Source organism: Halichoerus grypus, chromosome 1 (genome assembly GCF_964656455.1).
Source record: "Halichoerus grypus chromosome 1, mHalGry1.hap1.1, whole genome shotgun sequence".
Lineage (NCBI taxonomy): Eukaryota > Metazoa > Chordata > Mammalia > Carnivora > Phocidae > Halichoerus > Halichoerus grypus.
In genome coordinates this window covers 108,274,735-108,301,249 of record NC_135712.1, presented here as the reverse complement: position 1 = coordinate 108,301,249, position 26,515 = coordinate 108,274,735, and the positions used below count along the sequence as shown (strand labels likewise).

At 37.4% G+C, this 26,515-nt stretch overlaps 1 long non-coding RNA gene across 1 annotated transcript in view; it reads right to left on the bottom strand.

Annotated features, from left to right (window-relative positions):
• Positions 1–16,883: 16,883 nt before the first annotated feature.
• LOC144379924 (uncharacterized) overlaps positions 16,884–26,515 on the bottom strand; it is a 107,226-nt gene continuing 97,594 nt past the window's right edge. The window contains exon 6 of the long non-coding RNA XR_013443460.1: positions 16,884–16,933. This is a non-coding gene — a long non-coding RNA (uncharacterized LOC144379924). The remainder of the gene's footprint in view (positions 16,934–26,515) is intronic.

Here is a 26,515-nt window from a genome sequence, read left to right as displayed (position 1 = left end):
TTGATTTAAGAGAAAAATAAGAATAAAATCTACAACTGAAACTAAGATACAAACCCTGTTTTTAAAACCAGCCTTCAAAATACTTTACATACATAAAAGCCATTCCATTAACAGTCCTGGCCTCTGCTCATCGAAGAGCTTATTCACAGCCTTACACTTTCTATCTCGGGAGAGTTTCCTGAAAATAATAACCCAAAGAACCAAAAGAGCTTGACATTAACTTAGATTTTCTCTTAGCAAAACCTAATCTGAGATTTTTATCAACTGTTAGTATATTGAATGGAAGAGATTGTGATATCGGGCCATGAAATGAAGGCTAAATGACTCTGCAGACAGCACTAAATGTTAGCTCTTTATTTGGCTTTTCTGAATAAATACTTGGTTGCCTAAGGTGACTGGGTCTGAAGACTTCACATGTCAACTGTTGGGCTTAAATCTCTTTTTCAGGCACCCCTGCATATGGACTACAATACTTTCTACTGATGTCTACATCAGTAAATACAATGCTTTAGCATGGAACCCTCAGTGGGGCACCTGAAGTCCTAGGCAATGAACAGAGCACAGGTCTGGGTTTTTCCCAATGAATATATTGACCTTTAGTGTCTAGACATGTGTGTGTCTTGGTGAGTGGGGAACAGCAGGGTGGGGGTTATATGTATATTTATAGTGGGCTTTCCTTTTTATTCCCTTTTGCATCACTTTGGTGAAAGTGTCCAATTGTCTAAAAAATAGTAGTTTGAGTTTAAAAATGTGTAACATTTGAAAATTAGACCTTTAGAAAGCTTTCTTTTTGCCCAAAAAGAAAGGGTCTCTTTTCAAAGCAAGTAACTTGTCTTGATAAAAATATATGTTGGTGATTTCTAATAAAAAACAAGTAAGTGTTGCTCTCTGGTCTCAGCCCTTCCTCAGACCTACTTTTTACGCCAGTTCCTTCAGCTCCAGTAGCAATCTCCAGAGCTTCTGTGCTTTCCAGATCTCAGGGCCAGGATTCAGGGCCTCCTGTGGTGTTACCTGGATGGTCCAGATTCTCCAACAATAGCAGTACTCCATTTGTGGACCTTCTAATTTTTACCATCCAAACTGACCTTTTTTGTGTTTCATCTTGTTAAACTTCTAATTTTTCTTTCTAAGGGTTAATGCTTCTTTTTGGTTCAATGCATTACATCTCTCAAGTAAACCTGAACCTTAACAAGGATCTTCTGGAGACACAACTGTGTCTAACCTAGAAGAAGGTCCCTGGCGCAGGGGATTTAGGTGCCAAGAATGAATGTGTTACAGTGAAAGGAACATTAGATTACGAGTAAGAAGGCCTGGGCTTGAGTCCAGTGCCATTACTTATTAGCCATATGGCCTTGAGCAAGTCACTTAAATTGTTCAAGCATCTGTTGCTACTTACTTGCCCTATTTGATGTGCTGGAGATAAGACTAACATAATATTATATTTAAATAATATTATAGAGTTCACTACAAACCTAACACCGTATTATTGACGATATGGATAGATTTTTGGGGCACAGCCCTTTTGGTGACCTTCAGATCACACTATGTGCTGCCTACACCATTCACATTTAGAGCTGCACCTATGTACTTGTATCAAAAAATAGATTTTGAATAACACAAATGATTGCCATGATCACAGAGGAACTATTATTAAAAATATTACTTTGATTAAAAATGTCAGTTTTGAGAAGCTTTTAATATCTTCCACCAGTGCTAAACTGACATCAATGACATTTCAATATTAGTTGCTAAAAGTTGGTTTTCATTTATATCTTTATTTAACTGAGCTTTGCACACTGTCAATTTGTAAAAGACAATGGCTTTCAGTAATCCTTTACTGAAGGATCCACAAAGAAATTTGAAAATTAACACATCAATTTCTGTATATTCTGAACAGATGTAAACATTTTTCTAACAGTTGAATGCTCAGACATTTTACCAGATAGATCATAATAATACCATATCCTACTTACATCACTAAAGAGTATTATTAAGCATTAAGATTTTCTCTTCATAAATTAAAATGTGCATTTATTTTTAACTATTTCCAAAGAAGATTACCGTTCAAAATTAGACCTTCCATGGTAATATTGGGGTTTGGATGTCTACCTCAGAAAGTTAGAGGATTTGCTACGAGACCAAGAATGAATGGCATTCACTCACTCAGCCATTATTTATAGAGCATCTTTATTTACAAGATTCTTTGCCTGACATTGGGCATATATCATTGAACGAGACAATCAGTTTCTCTACTCATAGAGCATACATTCTCCACTATACAAAATATAATCCCAGATGAATATGTAATCAATTGAACTCCCTGAAACCTTAGATGAGTATGTATGTATGTGTATATAAATATATAAATGTATGTGTGAGTAAATGCATATATAAATGTATTATATGCTTTTTGAAGCTGAGATAAAGTATATTTTAGGATAAAGTGGGTATGTGTATATGTATGTATGAGTATGTATGTATGTGTATATAAATATATAAATGTATGTGTGAGTAAATGCATATATAAATGTATTATATGCTTTTTGAAGCTGAGATAAAGTGTATTTTAGGATAAAGTGGGAAGGGAGAAATGGGCTGTCAGTTCTCACATACAGAAAATATTCCTTTAGGGATTTATAATGCCAATAAAAGTTATTGAGTCATCTTAATTTCTCCCCTCAATATTCCATTCCCCTCAAATCTCTCAAACCTCAAACCCAACACTTGCCCCAAGCATAATAGTTATTCAGTTTTATGAGAAGGCCTGGCTAGCTGAAGCACAAGTCGTATTATTTAGGATACTACATCAGTTCCAAGTTCTTCATTAATCATGAAACTTCTATTTGAGTTTTCAGATTTTTTTTTTTTTAAGTAGACTCTGTGCCCTGGGCAGAGCCCAATGTGGGACTCGAACTCACAACTGTGAGATCAAGACCTGAGCAGAGATCAAGAGTTGGACTCTGAACCGACTGAGCCACCCACGTGCCCTGAGTTTGCAGATTTAAATGTCAACTTCACCTTACCACTTTTCTTCATCTGCCATCTTATTTGCCCCTTTCTCTGTTTTTCAGAAACATGGAGCTCCTTTTCTATCTAGATCATCAACCATTTTCTTCATTAGGCTCTCCGCTCCTGATTTCCATAAAATCACTTCTTATCTTTCCTTCTGTTTTTACCTTCAATTCAGCCATCACTTTATCAAATGCTTAATATTAAAAATGAAAATGGGAGGCGCCTGGGTGCTCACTCAGTTAAGCATCTGCCTTCAGCTCAGGTCATGATCCCAGGGTCCTGGGATTGAGCCTTGCATCATTGGGCTCCCTGCTGAGCAGGGAGTCTGCTTCTCCCTCTGCCTCTTTTCCCCCCCTCTCTCCCCTCATTCTCTCTCTCTCTCCTTCTCTCTCTCTCTCTCGCTTGCTTTCTATCTCTCGCTGCTTTCTCTCTCTCAAATAAATAAATAAAATCTTTAAAAAAAAACAAAAATAAAAATAAATGAAAATGAAAATGGCAGTTCATTCTCTTGGAAATGTGCATTATCTGAATAATGCAACTGGGCAACCTTTCTCAAAGCTATCACTGACCAGACTGTAAGCACTGGTACCTTTCCCAGCCGACTTTTTTTGACTGGTTTCAGGGCACAGGTAACAAATGGTTCAATGAATGCCAATTCTACTGTAAATACCTCTTGAAAATCTTGCTGACAGTGAAAAAATAATGTTGTCAAGAAGAAAGTTGGAATCTCTGAGAATAGTCTTAAAAATATGTTTCTTTTATTGAACCCTGTTACTTCTCACATTACTTTGGGGGGGGGCTTTGTTTTTCTTAACAAGTAATTAATTTTAAGTCATAATTTTATAGTTTTAAAAATATTTTCTCATATATTATGTCATGAGAAATAAGGATGCAACTGCTGATGACAACAAGAATGATTAACTCCATCTATTTTACATAGCAACTTGTGAACATTTATGACTTGCCCTTGGTCACCCACCTAAGTGGTGGGTTGAGAAATGAAATCCAAGCCTTCTGTGGTGAGAGCTTGAGACTATTTGCACTACAATAGCACATGGTGGTGCGCCAGTTATTTACAAATCTCTCAGGTCATATTATCTCAAAAACAAAATGACTCATTAAAATCCATCTCTTTTGTCTAGTAAATGGAACCTGCCCTTATTGATAAGCATTGTATCTGATAAAGGCAATAATGATCAAGAGGAGAGATGATGGAGTCAATCTACCTGGGTTCACATTCTCCACCCATCTGCTTCCAAGGTGCATAACTTTGGACAATTTAGAGGATTATCTTTTCTGGGACTTGGTTATCTCAACTATAAAATGGGAATAATAGCACCAGTCTCACAGATTGCTTTAGGGATTAAATGATATGATTCACATCAAATAATAAATGCTGGAGCATTTATTAATAATAATTTGCAAGGGCTGGTAACATCTCTTCTATAAGCTTTCTTTAAAAATTAGCACTAAATATATACTTCTCTTGGTAAATCCAGCCCCATGACAGTGTGAAGTACTTAGTGTCCATTGATAATTTAATTGATGTATACTGATCTATAATTTTTAATACAGTACAAGTCCATTTTTAAATTTTAGTTAAACAATCACTTACCCCTATAAAACAAACAGGCAATTTAATATTTTGAAAGCAAACACACAGGGGCAGCCCAGTAAGGGTACTGTCCAATTTTGTCAAATCTCTCTTTCTATAATTTTCAATCTAATTATAATAACCTCCTAACAATAGGCCTTTGAGGAATCGTTCTTGGGCACACCAGAACTATTTTGACTATGACATCACATTTTATCAAAGCTCTGTCATGCATAGTAATTAACCCACGTGGTCATTTAGCCAGAAATGGTGACTTAATGTTGCACAATGTTGCATTTTTCTCTTCTGGAGTTGCTATTATAAATTTAGATATCTAATCAAAATGTTTTATCTATGGGGCACCTGGGTGGCTCAGTTGGTTAAGCGACTGCCTTCGGCTCAGGTCATGATCCTGGAGTCCCGGGATCGAGTCCCACATCGGGCTCCCTGCTCAGCAGGGAGTCTGCTTCTCCTTCTGACCCTCCTCCCTCTCATGCTTTCTGTCTCTCATTCTCTCTCTCGCAAATAAATAAAATCTTAAAAAAAAAAAAAAAGAAAAGAAAAAAAATGTTTTATCTATGATAATGCAAGCTAAAGATATCATTATTTTATGAAAGCATTATGATCCTGAAAACTCATCTTCTGATCTGGGCTCCAGAATTCCTTAGCTGTATGATTTAGGGCAAGTTGATTTTTCTAAGCTGAGAGTATTCATCAGCAAAATGGAGATACTAACTTTACTGAAATCCCTTGAGAGTCACCTCATATTTCAGATTTGATTATGGATGTAAAGGAGTGCTAAAAGCCGTAAAATGATACATAAATATACGGCTTCTATTGGCCTAAACGTGTGCAACAGAGTTATTTCTAACATGCAGGTCAAGTTGCAAAGCAGAACTCTTTCCTTTTATTTCTAACTTCCAGTGAAAGTTATAAAGAACACTTTTTCCCCTCTTAAATAAATGCCTTCTGGTGGCATTTCTTTTAAGAGCAGAAAACGAAGGTGCCTATGGCTGCCGGAAAAAAGATACTGTCATTTTTTCACTGGTTTTCTTTATCTTTTGCACCCAGAAGGCTAACGAGAAAACCGGGCGCTCATGCTTCATCATGCTCCCATTTCTGCGCACTTTAGAATGACTTGCTATCACTTCTGGCCTTGAAAGCCTAAAGTCTACCCTGAAGATCTGACAAAGAAAGAGAACTAGAAATATTCTGAGCTTGTGAATAGACTCCCCCAAGTGTTTTCATTTCTTGGTCATCAAATTGGAAATGATTGGTTAGACCAATTCGATGTTTTATTCTCTCTGGCACTTAGCTCTATAACCCCAAGGTTCTGGGGAGAGTTTCTATTAATAGCACTTAGACATTGCATCTAATTTACTTTGCTTGACTTGGCAATTAGTTCTACTTGTCTCCATCCTTTAGCCAAATTTCCATTCTTCAACTCTGGCAAGATGGACAGCAAGAAATCATTTGCTATGTTAGGGTTCAGTAAAATAGAGCTAATCCAAGAAATAACTGGGTACCAAGCAGACTTTGTCTTCCACCTATTCTTGAATCTGTAAACGGTTTCATGGAGAAAATTGTCCTTCATTCTATAATGCATATGAGTCTTGGATAGTAATTCTTGATATATAGCCATTTGAGATGTCTACACATTTAGTCTTTGAAATTCTGATTTAGCCCTTTGTAGTTCTCCAATTATGACACTGGCAACCAGAACTCTTGTTTTCAAATGACAGAAATTGACCCTGCTCTCTTAAGCAGAAAAAGTTTTTATAAGAAGTTTAGCAAAGTCTCATGGAGTCAATGAAAAGCTGGAGATCAAAGTTTGGGAACTGAATAAGAACTAGGATAGTATCAGAGAATCATAAAGAACAAGTCTTTTTTTTGTAGGAACCATCTTAACAGGAAGCCACAAGCTTCATTTGCTCCAGGTTCAATGTTCCAGGTAGAAGCATTTGATTAGATTTCAGCTTGTCATGTTCCCATATCACTTGGATGCAGCAGAATGCTTAAAACATAGTTGCTTCTTAATAAATGTTGATTGAGGGATGCCTGGGTGGCTCAATCGGTTAAGCATATGCCTTCGGCTCACGTCATGATCCCAGGGTCCTGGGATCAAGTCCTGCTTTGGGCTCCTTGTTCAGCAGGGAGCCTGCTTCTCCCTTGGCCTGATGCTCCCCCTGCTTGTGGGTTCTCTTTTTCTCTCTGACAAATAAATAAATAAAATCTTTTTAAAAAAGCGTTTTAAAAATAAAAAATAAAATAAATGTTGAATGAGTGGATTAATGAATGAAGTTATTGGATTTGTAGTCATAAAAATATCTTTTGCTTGAGACACTTGTACTTGCCAAGACCATATTTTGAATTTCATTTGACTTTCTGACACTTTCAAAGGGCTAATGTGAGTTATGCATCATTTTTTTTTCTGTCTCAATTCAGTGGGTCATTATAACTAACTCCATTTTATTTCATCCCTTGTTTATCCTCTTCCAGAAGGGAGGAGGCTAGATGGGGCTAGATGATATTAGGAAAGGCAATATGTAATTTGTTAATTTACAAGGTCTGATTTTTATTTTCCTCAAAGGTCTCTTGAAATTTCATAGGAGCAATGGGCACAATAAGTAGCAGGAAAGCATTAAGGAGAGCTTCTGAGTGTATTAAGAGGGGTTGGAATAAAAATACATATGAAGAGAAATAAGAAGTATCCTAAGTTAATTTTTTTAATGGGTGTTTTGCTATATCTCAGTGAGGGTTCTGGGAACAGATCACCATGTGCAAGATACTACCCTTCTACCTAGATCAGACCTGCGGTTCACACAAGGCCAAAATGCACCATTTATTTTGAAAAAAATATATGAAGGCCTACCCTGAGTCTTATCCACAGTGACCATTCCAGATGACTGCCCCCTGGTGAGACAAGACATCTTCTCTTCTCTATTATGCACTCTCCCTGAGTGAGTCCGTCCACTCCTCAGGCTGTAAGTACTCTCTCTGTACCAACTCCTTACCACCAGCCCTGAAATACTCCAGAAACTCAGGCTCATATTTCTAGCTGCCTGATATCTGTAAAGGTAACGTGGGGGGAAAAAAAAAAAAAAAGTAACATGGCCAAAGCAGAACTCTTGATTTTCCCCCAAATGTGCTCTTTCCTGACCTTCCAACCTCACCAAGTTGCTTAACCCAGAACTTATTAATCCCTTTCTCTTCCTTATCACAATTACAGTCTGGCAGTAAGAGCCACAGTCTCTGACTAGAAAACTCACCCTTGATCTAACCAGTTCTTTCCATCTCCTCAGCGACTAGCCCGCACAAGCCACCCTGACACCTGCCTGGACAACCAGGGGAGCCCCTAACTGGCGTCCTTTCACTTGCTCCTGATCCCTAAATCCACCCTTCACCCAGCAACCGGTGTTATCTTTTTAAAATGGGTACCCCATAATATCTCTTCTCCAAACCACACCCTCTTGGGACCACCCATTGCACTTAAATAAAATCAGACTCCTCTCTCTGGCTTCTAAGCTTTACCTCATCTGACTTTGGCTTAGGAATCCAACCCTATTTCACATCATTTTCTAACAGATCGAATTCTTGCTTTCTGCAGTTCTTTGAACAGCAGAAACTTGGCTCTCCCATTTTCCTTTGCAAGCATGCTCTCCTCTCCTCACATGACTGCTTCTTACTAGTTAGATCTCAGTTTCAGTATCTCCTCCTTAGAGAAACGTTCTCTGGGTATCCGGTTCAAAGTAAGCCCCCCATAGGTCCCTATGCTAGCACATTTACTTTGATCTTAATAATACTTGTTTACTGTATTAGTTTGCTAGAGCTGTCATAACAAAGTGCCACAGACTATGGAGCAATTAGAATTTGTTTTTTTTACAATTTTGGAGGCTAGAAGTCAAAGGTCAAGGTGTCAACAGGGTTGATTTCTTCTAAGGCCTCTCTCCTTGGCTTGTAAATGGCTGCCTTCTACACACAAATCTTTTCCATTTTCCTTTTATCAATACTTTCCCTAAAATTTGTTTAAAAAGAGAGAAAAACGGTGATCTTTATAACTGGAAGGAATATTAATTTTTTCAATGGATTGAAAGAGCTATTTAATCATTTAAGTGAAATGTAATAAATCTTCCATACTAACTGTTATCAACAAAAAACAATTTGAATGAGGCAAAATGTTTATAGGGTTTACCTAATTGGTCCCCATGACTTCACTTTAAAAAAAAAAAAAAAGATTCAATTATTTATTTGAGAGAGAGAACATGAGCAGAGGGAGGAGCAGAGGGAGGGGCAGAGGGAAAGAGAGAGAGAATCTCTAGCAGACTCCCCACTAAATGTGGATCCCACCGCAGGGCTCAATCTCACAGCCCTGAGATCATGACCTGAACCAAAACCAAGTGAGCCACCCAGGTGCCCTTCAATAACTTCATTTTTAATTGGCAATGTTTTCTGATTTGGCTCAAAAAAAAAAATAAGAATACTATAGAGTGCCAAATTTAAGAATAAGAAATTTCATAAGCTAAAGATAACCCTAACCCTTAAATATGTGCATCTCTTAGTTTAGTCAGGTGACTGGATTGTAGACCCCAGAGCCAGTCTGATGAGATCAGATCTATCCCTTGTTAAATGTGGAAAATCTTAGACAACCTTTCTAACCTCTCTACACATTAATTATCTCATCTCTAAAATAGAGCTAATAGGGGTGCCTGGGTGGCTCAGTCGGTTGAGCCTTCGCCTCTTGATTTTGGCTCAGGTCCTGATCTCAGGGTCATGACATCAAGCCCCTCCTAGGGCTCCTGCTCAGCACAGAGTCTGCTTGGGTTTTTTTGCCCTCCGCCCCCTCATCCTGTTCATGCATGCGCTCTCTCTCTCTCTCAAATAAATAAATAATCTTTAAAAAATTAAATAAAATAGAGCTAATAATAGTACCTATTTTATTAGGTATTAGATTCTTATGAAATGTTGCCCTACATTTGTATAGCACAGAATCTCAAACATGGCAAATCTTAATAAATGTAACTATTATTTTATTGATAAAGTAAAATTTTTATTTTCACAAAGAAGTAGCTTCTCATATAAAAGACAAACTATTGTCAGTTCTGTGTTGAAGGACGCACATTTATACATTTGTAGTATGAGAGTGTGTGATTAAAAAGAAGAAAAAAAGGGTTTTTGAGGTCTAGCATTAAGTCTGTATCACATGGTCATTTGCCAGTTTTCACCCTGATTTGTACTCTGTCAATCAAGCAAAAATAAGTATATTAGCTTCTATATAAAATTGGTATTAATTTTATATTTTAAATTGTTTCCTAGGTGTCCTTTTAATTCAGCTATCATTTTATGCCATCAGAAACAAAAACAAAAACCCAATTTGCCAAGTTAAGAAGGAAAAAGTTATAATATTGAATTGCCAATCAAGAAATATGGAAGAGTGAGCCTGAGAAGTACACGTAAGATATGGAAATTTCATAGAAAACAATGGATAGGCCCACTCCTCTGACTTACTTTTAACAATATACTATTTTCAGCAGGATGGCTAAATATTTGCTCAGATAAATTAGAATGACAAATGTTAAAATACAATAAATGAATGTTAAAGAGTAATCAAATGCTGTATTCAAGACATCATAGTATTGGCAAAGGAGTAGACAAATCAATGGAACAGATACAGAGTCCAGAAAGAGACCCACATAAATACAGTCAACTGATCTTTGACAAGGGAGCAAAGAGAATACAGCGGAGGGCAGAGCCATCCTTTCAAGAAATGGTGCTGGAGCAACATCCACAGGCGAAGTAAATGAATCGAGACACAGGTCTAACACCCTTCACAAAAAATTAACTCAAAATGGGTCACAAGCCTAAATGCAAAACACAAAACTATAAACTTCTAGAAGATGACATAGGAGAAAACCCAGAGGACCTTGGGTTTAGCAATAACTTTTTAAGTACAACACCAAAGGCACAGTCCATGAAAGAAAGAATTGATAAGCTGGACTTCATTAAAATTAAAAATTTCTGCTCTGTGAAAGAAAATGTCAAGAGAATGAAAAGACAAATCATAGACTGGAAAATTTTGTTTTGCAAAAGACACATCTGATAAAGGACTGTTATCCAAAATATACAAAGAACCCTTAAAATTCAACAGTAAGAAAACAAACAACCCGATTAGAAAATGAGCCAAAGACCTTAACAGACACCTCACCAAAGAAGACACACAGGTGGCAAATAAGCATATGAAAAGATGTTCCACATCACGGGTCATCAAGGAATTGCAAATTAAAACAACAATGAGATACCACTACACACCTATTAGAATGATCAAAATCCAGGCACTGATAACACCAGATGCTGGTGGGGGGGAGCAAGCATAAAGAGCATGGAGTAACAAGAACTCTCTCTCATTCCTGTGGGAATGCAAAATGATACAGCTACTTGAGAAAGCAGTTTGATGCCTTCTTACAAAACTAAACATACTCTTACCATATGATCCAGCAATCGCACTCCTTGGTATTTACCCAAATGAAGTGAAAACTTACATTCACACAAAAATCTGCACGTGGGTGTTTATAGCAGCTCTATTCATAATTGCCAAATACTTGTAGGCAACCAAGATGTACCTCAGTAGATGAACAGGTAGAAAGAAAAGGAAAGGAAAGGGAAAGGGATAGGAAAAGGAAAAGGAAAAGAAAAGAAAAGCAAAGCTGTGGTAAATCTAGGCAATAGAACATTATTCAGCACTAAAAAGAAATGAGCTGTCAAACCATGAAAAAATCATGGGGGAACCTTAAATGCATATTACTAAGTGAAAGAAGCCAATGTGAAAAGACCACATACTGTATGATTCCAATTATATGGCATTCTGGAGGAGCAAAACTATGGGGACAATAAAAACAGCAGTGATTTCCAAGGATTAGGGGAATGGGAAAGATCAATAAGATGAGCATAGGATTTTTAGGACAGTGAAAATACTCTGAATGATACTATAAAGGTAGATACATGTCATTATAAATTTGTCCAAATCCATAAAATGTACAAAACCAAAAGTGAATCCTTATGTAAACTATGGACTTTGGGTGATTATATCAATGTAGGTTCATCAACTGTAACAAATAGACCACTTTGTGGGGGATGCTGATAATAGGGGAGGCAGTGCCTGTGTAGAGGGAGGGGGCATATGGGGATCTCTGTACCTTCTGCCCAATTTTTCTGTGAACCTAAAACTGCTCTTAAAAATAAGGTTTATTTAAAAATACAAGAAAAAGTAATTTTTTAATAAAGTAGCCAAGTGAGGGGCACCTGGGTGGCTCAGTTGGTTAAGCCACTGCCTTCGGCTCAGGTCATGGTCCTGGAGTCCCAGGATCGAGTCCCGCATCGGGCTCCCTGCTCAGCGGGGAGTCTGCTTCTCCCTCTCCCGCTCCCCCCTCTTGTGCTCTCTCACTCTCTCTCTCAAATAAATAAATAAAATCTTTAAAATAAATAAATAAATAAATAAATAAATAAATAAAGTAGCCAAGTGAAAAATTATGATTGCCATTTTTTACAATTAAATGTCAGTTTTGAAGTTGCTAAAACCTTACTTACAATGATATAAAACACTAGAATGGAAAATATTTAAATGATATTATACCCAAAATATAAGCATTTTAGTAATTTCTGAGCACATTACTTTTTCATTAAAAGTAACCTTCATAATTGTAAGTATTGGATATATAGAAAAACATATTTAGCAGACTGCAAAAAGACATTATTTAATGGATGCACAGATCAAAAAATAAAATTGGTACTCGACTTAGGTTAGGCTTCACTACTTAATATTTAGGCTTTCTGTCATACATACAGAAAAATAGGTCAACAAATATTTATTGAGCATTTTTTACATGCTTAGTTATTGTTTAAAATTTGGGAAAGAGTACAAAAGATCTTATGGTTCTTAAGAGACAAAAAAATATAGTACATAAAATATAAAGCTCATAAATTTTGTAGTACTAAGCATAAATGGAATAGAATCCCTATGAAAGAAGTCTTCGTGCTGGAAGTCAGATTTTGGCTAGATTTTCAAGGAGTTGTTAGGATGACCAGAAAGCAAGAGAATGACTAATCTTAGTGTCAGAATTGTCACAGTATCTGAATATATGCAAGGAAGAGAGCTTCTAGAACGAAGACAGCCTGGTCAAATTCCAGACTCTGCATCTTTTAGCTGTATGACTGATGAGCTATATGATGTACGAGGAATCTTAAGTACCTTCTTTTATTTGAGCCTTTAGAAACCTTTTAGACACTGACGTTATTATCCTCATTTTATAGAAGAGAAAAATGAAGAATGGAAGAAACCAAGATCAAATCCCTGATTACATGGTAGAGCTATAATTTGAACCTAGATCTCTCTGGTTCTAAAATTACGCTTTCCCGGCTACATCAAACTCTCTTCTTTACACACTCAGATACTGTGACATTTATTTCTGCATATATAACTTTGATCTTCTCTGAATAAAGATAAATATAATGTATATACACATAGCTAATGGTCACAGTCCTGTTCTTTTTGGAAATGCAGTGCTTTTTTGGTAAATAATTTTTTAATAGTTAACATTTACACAATTCCTAAGTCAAAACAATAAAGTGTGCACAGAGAAGTCTTGTCCCCACCCCTGCCTTTTCTCCTCATTCTTTCCTCTCCCCATCCTAGGTAATGATTTTATTAGTTTCCTGTTTGGCCTTCCATGATTCTTTAACACAAGTAAGTATGAATACTTAGTCTTTCTCTCTTACCCTCTCTACACTGGTCTGCACCTTGATCTTTTCATTACCAATCTATCCTGGAGCTCATCCTGTATCAGTCAGTAGATGTCCTCCTCATTCTTTCTTATGTTTGCCTAAGAAATATTTAGCCCAACATGGTGGTCTATGAAGCCTTCCTGTGTGGATTGTTCATTGTGTGGACAGGCTGTAATTTATGTAACTGATGCTCTATTGATAAACAGTTGGGTTTTGTTCTGATCTTTTGCTATGAAAAGTAATGTCACAATAAATAACCTTATAAATATATGATTTCATACATGTATAGGCATAATTGTGGAATAGATTTCCAGAAGTGAGATGACTGAGTCAAAGGTAAATACATCTTCAGATCTAGTAGACATTGCCAGTTTCCCTTCCATAGGGCTTGTACCATTTTGCATTCCTACCAGGAATATATGAGAAGGCCCCTTTCCCCACAACCTCAACAATGGAGTATGTTCTCAAAGTTCACGAATTTTTGGCAATGTGTTAAGTAAGAAATGAGATTTCGGTGTGGATTTCATATTTCTCTTATTAGTAAGTGTTCTTCTTTCGAAGTTTTTTCCTAACATTGAGGACCATCTGTACTTTACATTCTGTGAGCTGTCTGTCCTTGCCTTTTGCTTCTTCCATTGTATCCAGTGGTCGTTTTCTTCTCACTTTCTAGAATTGCTTCATAAACTAGGGAAATTTGTCTGTTTATCTATAGTGTAACATGCAAACATTTCCCCAGGGTCTTAGTATGTATTTTGCTTTTGCTTATGATGTTTTCTTGCCATGTAAAAATTAGCATGTGCGTGCGTGCGTGTGCGTGTATGCGCGTACATGGTGTCCATTTCATCAATCTCTTCTTTTGTGGTTTCTGGATTTTGAGCCATAGTTGAGATAGGCCTTCCCTACTCGTAAATTTAAAGGAATTCTCCCATGTTTTCTTATTTTAAAAAGTCTCAATAAACATGAATTATCTTCAGAACATAGAAATAGTGATTGCAATGCCGGTCCAGTCAGAGTAGTCATTTCAAGTTAACATGTACTGAGCACCTACAAAGAAGGCATCAGGCACAGCGTGCACACAATGAATGATAAAACTCTGGCCTTGTCTTTGAAGTGCCTATAGTCTCCTCTTGATCTGCTTTGGTAAAGGATCAGGAAAGAGCTTTGTGCAGAGAACTGTGAGAGCTCGGATGGGAAATATTTAGCCCAACATGGTGGCCTATGAAGCCTCCCTGGAAGGGACAGTGCTGCATTGTAATTCTGGAAAGAGACAGTAAAAGATTATTTGTGAGAAGAAAGGGGGAAAACTTAAATCAACACCATGTCTACAGGTTTCTTAATGGACAATTTCATTTGTATATAAATTCAATAATTATTTCACACAGTACATGTAAATAGAACTAGAAATGAGATAGATGATAACTTGTCTTGTGGATCTAACATTATTCTAGACTATTTTATTGCATGGTCTTTGTCTGTTAATAACCTAGATAATCTCCTTTCGACATCCTGATTCTTTCTCTGATTTAGATTATTTTTCTCTTGAGTCTCAACCTGATTTGTTCCTTCTTTAACAGTAGCCAGATCTCTATCCTCCCGTCGATTTTCTCTGTAGTTCTTTCCTGCTTTTTTACTAGGGAACATTAATGCTCAAAAACCAAAACTTACCCCTGAACCAACCAGTAAGAGAGGGCAGTTTAGCCGCCAGATATATCAATCAGCTCTTTCTGCTCACAATAAATGAATTATAGGATCAGTGACATAAAATGAGAGAGTTGATAAGGAAAACTAATTTCTGAAAAATAGAAAGAAAAAAATGTGTTCAAATTTAAGCATGTGGACTCTGTGATGATTATGAAACATTCATTTGTCCAATATCAGACCTGGATTAGCTCTGCTTCAGTGTTCCCCACTATACTTTTCAGAGCTGAATCTTACCCTCCTCCAGGACATTTTTCTGTTCTCACCTCCAAAGAGGCCTTCCCCAATCTATCTGCATTCAAGTTCCCCTCTCCTTATTTCATTATTCTATTTGTTGACTATCTATATTTACTCAGCTCCATAATTAACTTACCAACTATAACTATCATGTTTGTCACTTGGTTGTCTGTTGCTTCCCTTCACTGAGATCTAAGCTCCATCAGAGCTAAGACTAAATACTTTGTTCTTTGCTGTATCCTCACTGCCTATAACAGTGTCTGACACATAATAGGTACTCAATAAAAGTTTGCTGAATGAAAAAGCACAATACACTGTGATCAAGTGTTTTCCTCTGCCAGATGGCATTACACTCTTAACTGGCATAAGGCTACCGTTCCCTGAAAAGAGGCTCTAATTTTTGCTAAGATTATCACAAGTTTCACTTGTGATAAAAATGTCATCCTGGTATTTTTTTTTTTTTATACCACCTCTGTGAAATCCTGAAAAATAAGTCCATGGGTTAAATTACAACAGAAGTTTTTTTGTGACAAAATGTGAATGTAGGTGTTCCTTCAATTTGTCTCATCTCTTTGGGAAAGAGTTCAATAGGGGACAGGTTTTCCTCTATGAATAACAAACAGCATTAAATGACAACAGACAGAATGGGAGCAATGTTATTTATATGGCAGTTACCTGAATTCTCCAATGATAACTTCTACTTAATTGCTGTCAGCTCAGCAATGCAGACTTGGGAGAGCAATGAAGCTCTGGGTTACTGCATTTCTGCTTTTTATTTATATGTGTGGAAGATTTGCTTAACTTTTTGAGCCCCCAATTTATCATATAAAGTGACAGTGCTCATTTCTTTGAAATAAATTCCTTAGACAATTTAAGATAATGAATGTAAAAGCATAACATACTTTAAAATATTCTCATGCTTACTGCAAAACAAGTCTGAAAAGTTCATCTGTTGACATTTAGATTAGGAAAGAGACAAGATTCAGTTTCATCTCCAGACATGACAGTCAACTTTATGGCTTACAAAGTATGTCATTCTAAAATAAACTTTTTCAAATTGATTCTAATGGTTTGTCATGTTTATATTGTTAGTGAATGTCAACGGGGGGTGATGTAAAAAGGATTTGTGAATTTTCCCACAGTAAAGACCTAATTTGGTGGGTGTGTTGGGGCACCAGGTGGGAATAGGAAAGATAAATTAGAAAAGATTTCATAGGGAAGGTTTTCTCTGTTCAAATCATACTTTTATGTATTGCTTGGACTTTTTACAATATGCATTCTTATAATTCTTTTTAAAAAGAAAACAAATTTTCAAAAAGAATATAGCATGCAAATTATTTACATAATTTACTTAAATCAATACATTTTTATATTAAGTAATGTTACAAACATCTGAAAACATAAAACCAAGAATGAAAATAGTTCAGCGTGGAATCACATATTCAACTTTTCCTCCCAATACAATAAGTATTTAGCTGAAAACTGAAATGTATACTAGTTCTCCTTAATTTTTCAGAACTTTGTGCACAAAAGAGCTTTGAACGTATTACAAATTATATACCTTGGTAGTTTAATCTGCTTCCATTAATTAGGCCCGCATTTTAATTTCTTCGGTTCCTATAAGTCCAGGAAAACCACAAATAAAGAAGAAAATGAAGTAAGTAAATACGTAAAAGCTGGATAGTGAATACTTAAATCCAAATAAATACCTGATATTCTAGTGTGCCAGATGCCCAGGTAAGCCCCAAATCTTCCTGATAATGTGCAATCTTTACTAAATTCACAATTTTAGCCAATCAACTTTGACATCAAGCCAGAAATGAGTCCTATTTGGAAGCTAACAAAGCAGATGACTCTGCATGCTTGCAAGTCAAGCATACTTTTCAGAGGTGGGACATAAAGAAGGATAGAGAAAATATGGTGGTGGTGCTTGAAGAAAACAATATTAAAGTGGCAGTCTGTCTAACACAACGATCCAAGCAATAGACCAAGGTGGGTATGAAGGGAGCCGATGAGAGAGGATAAGTGTTCTCTCTGAGAAAGGAGATAGATGCTTTTGGATGGTTGAAAATCTAGACTCTAAAAAATCCTTTGATTTCCTCGTAGACCAGCTCAATGCTGCAGGAAAACATTTTACATAATTTTGCTCTCATTTTATATTAAGCATGTTGATTCACAAAATGTTCCCATTAGCCAAACCTGGACTTTAATCTAAAAAGAAATCTACAGTGTCTCCCAGCTTGTATCCTGAAAGGCACAGAGCAAAACTTCTCTCTCAGAAAAATCCAATATCCACAAGGTGAGAGATACCCCTAGATAGATTTCTGTAGCTACTAAGAATCTGGGATAGTTAGTGGTTCTGATTATTTGTTGCTGTGGAACAAAGCACCGCAAACCTCTTGGACCAAAACAATTATTTATGCTCTTCATGAATCTGCAGCTTGGACAGAGCTGCTGCTGGCTCTCTGGAGCTCTCTGGCTGCAAGGCTGGAGTGACTCAAGGGCTGGGGGTTGAGACTGTCTGACGTCTCATCCACTCACAGGTCTGGGGGTTGATGCTGGCTCTTGGCCAGGACTTCCACTGGGGTTGTTGGTTAGAATGTGTACACATGGCCTCTCCCCTGTGACTGGCTGGCTTCTTCACAGGGTTGTGACTGGGTGTGAAGAGCCACTAGCCCAAGAGACAGGTAGTGGGAGCTGCCAGGTTCTTAATCTTGGAGACTGAAATCGGCACAGTGTCACCTATGCCACATTCTGTTTGCTACAGAGCCCAGGATCAAAAGGAGAGACACAACCCCCACCTCTCAATCTGAGAATTTCAAGACCATTTTTTTTAAAACCACCACAAATGGAGACCCTGTTGCCATTTCCTCAGGAGTAAGAGTTATTCATACCTAATGATAGAAACAATTGTGTTGAAATTGCTCAACGGAGCGCCTGGGTGGCTCACTCATTAAGCGTCTGCCTTCGGCTCAGGACGTGATCCCAGGGTCCTGGGATCGAGCCCCGCATCGGGCTCCCTGCTCTGCGGGAAGCCTGCTTCTCCCTCTCCCACTCCCCCTGCTTGTGTTCCCTCTCTCGCTGTGTCTCTCTCTCTGTCAAATAAATAAAATATTAAAAAAAAAAAAGAAATTGCTCAAGAGTCTGAGTTTTGTGCTGGAAAGTCGGGTGCTTCACTGAATTTGGAGACCCTCCCCACCAAGAAATTTCCAAAGAGGTGTAACAGTGGGTAGTTGGCACTTCTATGCATTAGAACACTTAACTGGAGAAATCTAAAGATGCAACAAGTATTAGTTATGTGAATGGCCCAGAAAACCAGAAACCGCCTTCAACTCTGAAATATTTGAATGCTGGGGCCAGGCTTTATTCTATGCAACCTGCATTCAATGCCATCATCCTCATTCTCTCAGGTGTCCAGACTTTTTGGCCAGTAATTCTCCTTCTAAACATCCTGAGCCTTACACTGGCTGCTCCCAACTCTGAGTTTTGCTTCCTTGGTACCCTGAGGTCACAGCTTCAAGAATTTCTGTAGACCAGGGTGGAGGGGGTGAGGGAGTAGGGGAGTGGAGGGGCGGGGTTGTCACTCAATTACTTTCGTGGTTCTCCCCTTTCTCTCTGAAGAAACACTTTCCATTCTGACCTTCTCCATCTTTCCAGAAGGCATTAACACCTTTCTGGAACCCTGTCACAAAACCAGGCTCATATTCCCCCTCTGACAGTAGGCTCCTCCTCTCTTCCTAAGACTGGTGTGAACGCACAAAGACACACTTCAAATAACTATGGATTGTACAGGTGTTCTATGGCACAGTTCCCCCTATGAAGTATCTGTGCATGATAAATACGTAACGATAACATTACTTTTCCTCTTGGATTAATCCTTTTGTTTTTCTTCCACCCATTGATATCATGTATGTCAAATTATTATTCCTGAACTTCTATTTACTTGTGAGCTCTTACCAGCTTTTGGCCTTTCATACCACTGCATGGAGTCAGATGCCAGCAGACTTCCCAAATATCACTCAGTTAGCTCATTTTATCTTTTTCTTTCACTAATCAATAACCCACACAACCACTTTACCTTAAGTACTCAGCGTATAGAAATAAGCGGTTAACAATTCTGACCATCTGATAACAAAGCAGCTAATGCAGTTTTCTCATTGAGAAAAGAAAATATATTGCCTAGAAACACAGAAATAGTGACAAAAGAAGTCCCTTCTTGACATGAAGTTGTGGGGAGGGGGGATGCTGTAAAGAAAGAACCAACACGGGGCACCTGGGTGGCTCAGATGGTTAAGCGTCTGCCTTCAGCTCAGGTCATGATCCCAGGGTCCTGGGATCGAGCCCCGCATCAGGCTCCTGGCTCAGCAAGGAGCCTGTTTGTCCCTCTCCCTCTGCCTCTCTCCCTGCTCATGCTTTCTCTCACTCTCTCTGTATCTCTGTATCTCAAATGAATAAATAAAAAAAAAAAAAAAGAAAGAAAGAACCAACACTTGGCCTTCTGCCCCTCCCCCTCTATAGTTACAATCTCCCATTGGACACCCATCTATCATGTGACTTTATTCTAGAAGACTTGACTGGTAGCAACAAACATCCAGATCATCATTCCTCTTTATAAAATTACCTCCTTAGTGCTTTTCTAGGAGTTTGTCCCAAATCAACCGACCAGAATATTTCCAGTGTGGCTTACTTTTGTCCAGTAGCTTCCCTCTCTTTCCATGTTCTGTAGCTAAATATCATTGGTTACTTTGTAAATAATTTATTTAGTAAGTAGTATTGATATTTTTGAGAAGCATTTGGTATTTTACAATATTTATAGGCTTTAGGATAGTAGCTGCAAGTGCAAGGTTTTTCTTAATGAAGCAGAGAATTTAAAATACCACAACTAGTCGTTTCATTAAAATTCAGGGTTCCCATTTCCCTGAGTGTGATTTGATTCCGTATCATTTTCAGCCTCTGAGCTGTAGGGGGATTACAGGTCTGCTCTGATGAGTGAGCAGTGGAACCCTGCTGGGGGCAGAATGTGATAACAGGAATGGCAGAGGTTTAGTGATAATCTCCTCAGGTAAAGGACAGAGCAAAGGAATTGGCAGGTGTCTACAATTAATTCCAAAGCTTTCATACAAGCTAGAATTGAATTTTAAATCTCTTGCTCAGAAGAGTCAACAACAGTGTGACATCCATCAATAATTCATCATTTCTAAAACTTCGTATAGCATATCCAAGGGAGCACTAGTTTGGAAATGAAGAAATATGAATTCTCTTCCTACTTCTAGTGTGATTTTAAGTCTTACTATGCTGCAGTTTTCTGATACTTAAAGAAGAGTTGCTTACTATTTTAGGAGACTAATGTTTATACTTTGAGTTAATTACAAGGCAGTTGGTTATTTTAATATTTTATAAGTAATTTGTACTTCATCTTTGAATCCATTATTCCTAACAAAAATGCAAAAAAAATTTGCTGGGCATTATTATACATGTGTATTTTTTCTTATTTCACATATGGATCTAACATCTTGCCACAATGCCTGGTTGTGAAAATTCATAGATAACAAATATTTAAAATAATGATATGGTCAGTGTGTTTTATTTGCAGAGGCACAACTGTACTATATAATTTGTAGAAGACACCCTCTGTGATTGTTAAATAGTAGTTTTAGTCACAAATAAATAGCAGTATCCATTGGTAGCAATTAATGAATTAGAACCACCTGCCAAGCATTGTTGTAAATGAAGGAACAAAATGCAAATGAAGTAGAAAATATAACTTTTTTTCAGAATAATATAACCCACACATTTTTGACAGAATTTCTTAACTCTTTCTATAATAAAGTTGATTTGTGCTAAAGAAATGTACCTGGATAATATTTATTCTTGCTTCATGGACATAAGATCTCTGACTAGCTGATCAGTTCTGTCCAAGAACAAGTACAACACTGGAACATCAAGTTACTTAATACAGTGGTCTAGAGAAGTTTTTTGTATCCTAGTCATTATATACACACACTCACACACACATAATTAGTGGTATGAATGATGGATTTAAAGACAATGTCAAGATGCAAATTTAAATACATTTTCATGATCCTTGCTATAGCATCAATATGCTCCCCCTTTTTAAATACGTTGATGTTTCACTTTTACTATGAATGAATTAAATTTGTTGATAGCTATACTAGATAGAACTAGATTTTACCATCTATGGTAACTAACTAAAACAAGATATAGGGGCGCCTGGGTGGCTCAGATGGTCAAGCGTCTGCCTTCAGCTTAGGTCATGGTCCCAGGGTCCTGGGATCGAGCCCCACATCGGGCTCCCTGCTCGGTGGGAAGCCTGCTTCACCCTCTCCCACTCCCCCTGCTTGTGTTCCCTCTCTCGCTGTGTCTTTCTTGGTCAAATAAATAAATAAAATCTTTAAAAAAAATAAAACAAGATATAAGTTGTTTTTCATCTCACATAAAGTAAGTCCGGAGGAAGACAATACAGATTTTAAAGACTTTCAAAAAACATCAGAAACCCAGGCACCTTGCAGTTCTCTGCCTTCCCTACTCTGTTGGGTAATCCTCCTCCTCAAGTTTCAACATACCTGCTAGAGCTCCAGCCACCTATATTTTCATTCTAGGCAGCAAAATGGAAGAAAGAGAGAAGATACAGCCATTCTCTTGTAGGAGATTATGTAGAAGTTACTGATGTAGGAAACAAAGGAAGAAGAAAAATTTTTAAATTCTCTTTCTATCTACAGCCCATTGACAAGTCCTTAAAACAGGCAGAGTGACATTCCTCTAGGAACTCAGCTGTCTCGATGTTAATACCTTGCTAAGGGCAAAAGGCAATCTTAGCCCCACCCCCATGATCCTGTAAGTCTACTTTAACATATAAAAATTGCTTTGGAAACTTCCTTTATCTCCACCCCCCACCAAGATAAATGTTGGCAATCATCCCCCAAGCATAAGACCCACTGATATACATCTGAAGGGTCTCATTACTAAAGTTTTATGAGACAGTAATAAATGACCTTTTCCTAACAATAGCTAGCCCCCTCAAGGTCCTGGAAACCTTGCTTCCAAAATTCCTTACAGACTTAGGCTATCCCTAATCCCCTCCCAACTTGAAAGTATATAACGGGCCGCTCCTCAGGACCCGGGTGCAGCTCTTTCTGCCCACGGGTCCTGTCCCTGTGCTTTAATAAAACCACCTTTTTGCACCAAAGACATCTCAAGAATTCTTTCTTGCCTGTTGGCTTCAAACCCTAACATCTTTCCTGCATCAGTTACCATACAACTTTCTGCAACCACAATCAAATGTAGTTGCAAGTAAGGTAAGGAACTGTAGTAGTCTTTTCCTGGGTACCAATATCCAACAGTAAAAATAAGGGTTCTGTTACTAAAAAGAAAGAGAAAATAGATATTGGAAAGCCACTAGCAATTGCTGCTACCATGCTATTCAGCATGCTTCCAAATGAAGCCATGTTAAAAAATAAATATATGTGTGGGAAGAAATAGATCTCCCTGAAGGCACTCAGTAACGCCACATCACACATTATAGTTGCTCAAGTACTCACTGACACGTCCCATTAAATACTCACTTCATAAGGTTGTTTCTCAGTCTAAAATAATGTGCCTGATAATAAAACTCATTTACATATTAAATGACATTTTAAGGTAGAGATTCTCCTAGTGCGGAAAGAATGTAGACAACTGCATATGTCACAAAATTTGTCATGTCTAATAAATTCAGACTATAAGGAAAATGATAAAGTTTAACCAAATAAAAAAATAATGAATTTATTCTTACTGTGTAAGAAACTGTGGGTATTATTTTGTGGTCCAACATGGAGTTAAATCCATGAATGTTCATTCATTGTTCTGACTCAAATTCTAAGTCCACTAATATTTTTTGGGAGTCTATGCATTCAAAACTGAGCAAGATGCTTTCAATTATGATTTCTCATTCTGGTGATGGGTATTAACGAGGGCACATTCTGCATGGTGCACTGCGTGTTATACACAAACAATGAATCATGGAACACTACATCAAAAACGAATGATGTAATGTATGGGGATTAACATAACATAATAATAATAAAAAAAAGAAAAAAAAAGTCAGACAATTCTAGAAGGTGCTATTGGACTGTGTAGCTAGTCTACAGCAGAGAACTTGGCTACACTGGCCAAGGTCACACATTGGATGAGTGGTAAAGCTCAAATTCAAATCAGACTCCCTGACATCATGCACTTTTTTACCCTTGGCCAAACTGCCACTCTAGGAGTTGACTGATTCTCATGTTGAGCATCCGAAGAAGAGATCCACATATAAATCTAATAGCTTTAAACTACAAAATACAGTATGATGAGTGTCCTAAGTCTTAAAACATTTGATGTGCAATGAACGGATAAAACAAACACAGCATCTTGACATGGGTGGCTATAACCCCGAATGCAAATACTGTCAGTTTAGAAGAGAGGAAAGTACTTTACCACAGAGGCTTGAAATGATAAAGAATAAAAAATACATTTAGTATTTCTCATAAGGATCCTAGAAAGTTAGAATAAGCCCTTAGAGCAGGGGTTAACAAACTTCATTTGTGAAGTGCTAGATAGTATATATTTTAGAGTTTGCCTGCCTACACAGTCTTGACCACATACACTGTTTTTTGTTTATCTTGTTTGCAATGCTTTAAATATATAAAAGACTCACACCGTATATGACTCCCTGGCTGTAGTATGCCAGTTTCTGCATAGAGAAGTAATTATTCTTGCATTCAAAATAACTGTAAAAAAAATCAAACTTTTTAGTCTAGATGAAGCTGAGAAGAAAACTAACCTGCCGTCTAACTCCAAAGTGGTAAAGATAATAAATGAACCATAATATTGACATGAAGGACTCCAAGAGAAGGCTTCCTTCTGCATTATTGGGGTGCAATACTGGACCCCTTTAACTCACATTCCAGTGCAAACACAGAATCTGCTCTTCTGAACCATCCATTCTGGCCTGGGTTTACCTCTATACATAAGCAGTATTATTCTCCTGTTATGCATAAAGATGGATTCAGACTTGGAAAATTAAAGCAACTTATTCAAGGTGAGATAGATTTTAAGCAAATGGGGCACATAATAGAGAACTGAAGAGAAGTAATCATATGGCTTTCATTGTTCTTCCTACATAGAACCTACCTTTTTAGAGTAGTATATAATTTTCTTAGTAAATATGAATATTTGCGAAAGGTGTATTTGATTTTCTAAAGCTCTCAAAGATCATATTTTCTTTGAACTTTCAACTTATTATGATGCATATTTCTGTAACTTTTTTCAATGATTGATCCACTAAGTAAGCAGCTGCTATGGAAAAATCTGATTTAGTACTAAATGCCTAATAGGTCTGGATGAAGACAATGCAGTCACAACATCTCTTGTTTTCCCTTTATTCAATTTACTGAGAAATCAATAGCTTAGTGGAGTTCCCATTTGCAAGCTTATCAAAACTTCGAATTTGAAAGGATTCCATTTACTTTCAGATTAGGTGCTGACTAAACCAAATGCTCTTGAAAAGCCTCAAAATTTTGAGCTCTCAATGAGAGTAAATTTCTTGGTACCATCCGAAAACTGTTTACTTAGAGCATGACTGTGACAAAAATGAAATGGATTATGGGTTTACATCAGTTCCCAAAGGTAATTGTTTGATTGTAATATAAGGTTATTTTAATTATCACTAAATTCTCTGTGGCTGGAATCACCACTGAGCTCCTATTGTTAGAAAATTACATATGTATTTCATTGAAAAGCTCCCAACTATGGACATTATTTTCCTTACTTTTAAACTGAACAATTCTGGTGCATGGTAATTAGTGGTGAATATAGAAACCCAATTATGAAGTAATTATGTTTCTTCTGGTCACTCTATCCTGTCAACTGTGAATCCTGTTTTCTCTGGCTGTTAGACTTCAAGCCAACCACATCAAGCAAGACTAAAGCAATAATAAAATCAGAAATATAATGCCATTGAGTGTAATTATTCCCCTTTATTCTAATTGGTCTTTAATTTAAATGAGAAAACCCAAAAAGTTAATTAACTAGTCCCAGAGGTAAATGTCAAGATCTTTAAGGTGGATAGTTCATGGGCTTTTTTCCCCTCTAGAAGCTAACTGCTTAGCTTCAGAAAATAGGTAGCAGGCGTACAAGGCATAAATCTGACCATTTATAAAGGACAAAGCAGCAGGAAGCTTATTGATATTCTTCTCTTTTTATTTCCTTCAAGCTCTAGGCTTGACAGCCAGTTTTCCTGAGAATTGATTGCTTATACAAAAGATGAACTTGAAACATTCAGCTGTTGATGGAGAAAAAAGTGATAAAATATGAAAGATTGTACTTATGTGCTGATATCGAATGAAGCCCATAGCAATGAGTTTAGTTTCAGTATTAAATTACATGTGTTAACTCTATGCCCGCATGAAGTACTCATTTGCTTTAGATTGCTATTTCCTTCCTAAGGCACCATCGGGAAGAGTAACCTTTTGGATGAGTGTCCTAAGAGTGAAGGCAATATATGTGACATGGCCAGGGTGACTCAAGAGGGCAAAGCTGGACCTTCCTATTAAATAGGCAGTCTGGATTCTGTATTCATGCCAATGACCCCACACAGCAAATACAGGCATACACACTTATATTTTCCTGCGTGCCCATACAGTTCCTCAAACCAGAAGTGTAAAAAGATGTAGTGTATATATACAATGGAGTATTATGCAGCCACCAAAAGGAATGAAATCTTGCCATTCGCAACGACGTGGATGGAAATGGAGGGTATTATGCTGTGCGAAATAATCAGAGAAAGACATGTATCATATGTTCTCACTGATATGAGGAATTCTTAATCTCAGGAAACAAACTGAGGGTTGCTGGAGTGGTGGGGGGTGGGAGGGATAGGGTGGCTGGGTGATAGACATTGGGGAGGGTATGTGCTATGGTGAGCACTGTGAATTGTGTAAGACTGTTGAATCACAGACCTGTACCTCTGAAACAAATAATACATTATATGTTAAAAAAAAAAAAAAGAAGATAGTAGGAAGGGAGAAATGAAGGGGGAAATCGGAGGGGGAGACGAACCATGAGAGACTATGGACTCTGAGAAACAAACTGAGGGTTCTAGAGGGGAGAGGGGTGGGGGGATGGGTTAGCCTGGTGATGGGTATTAAAGAGGGCACGTAT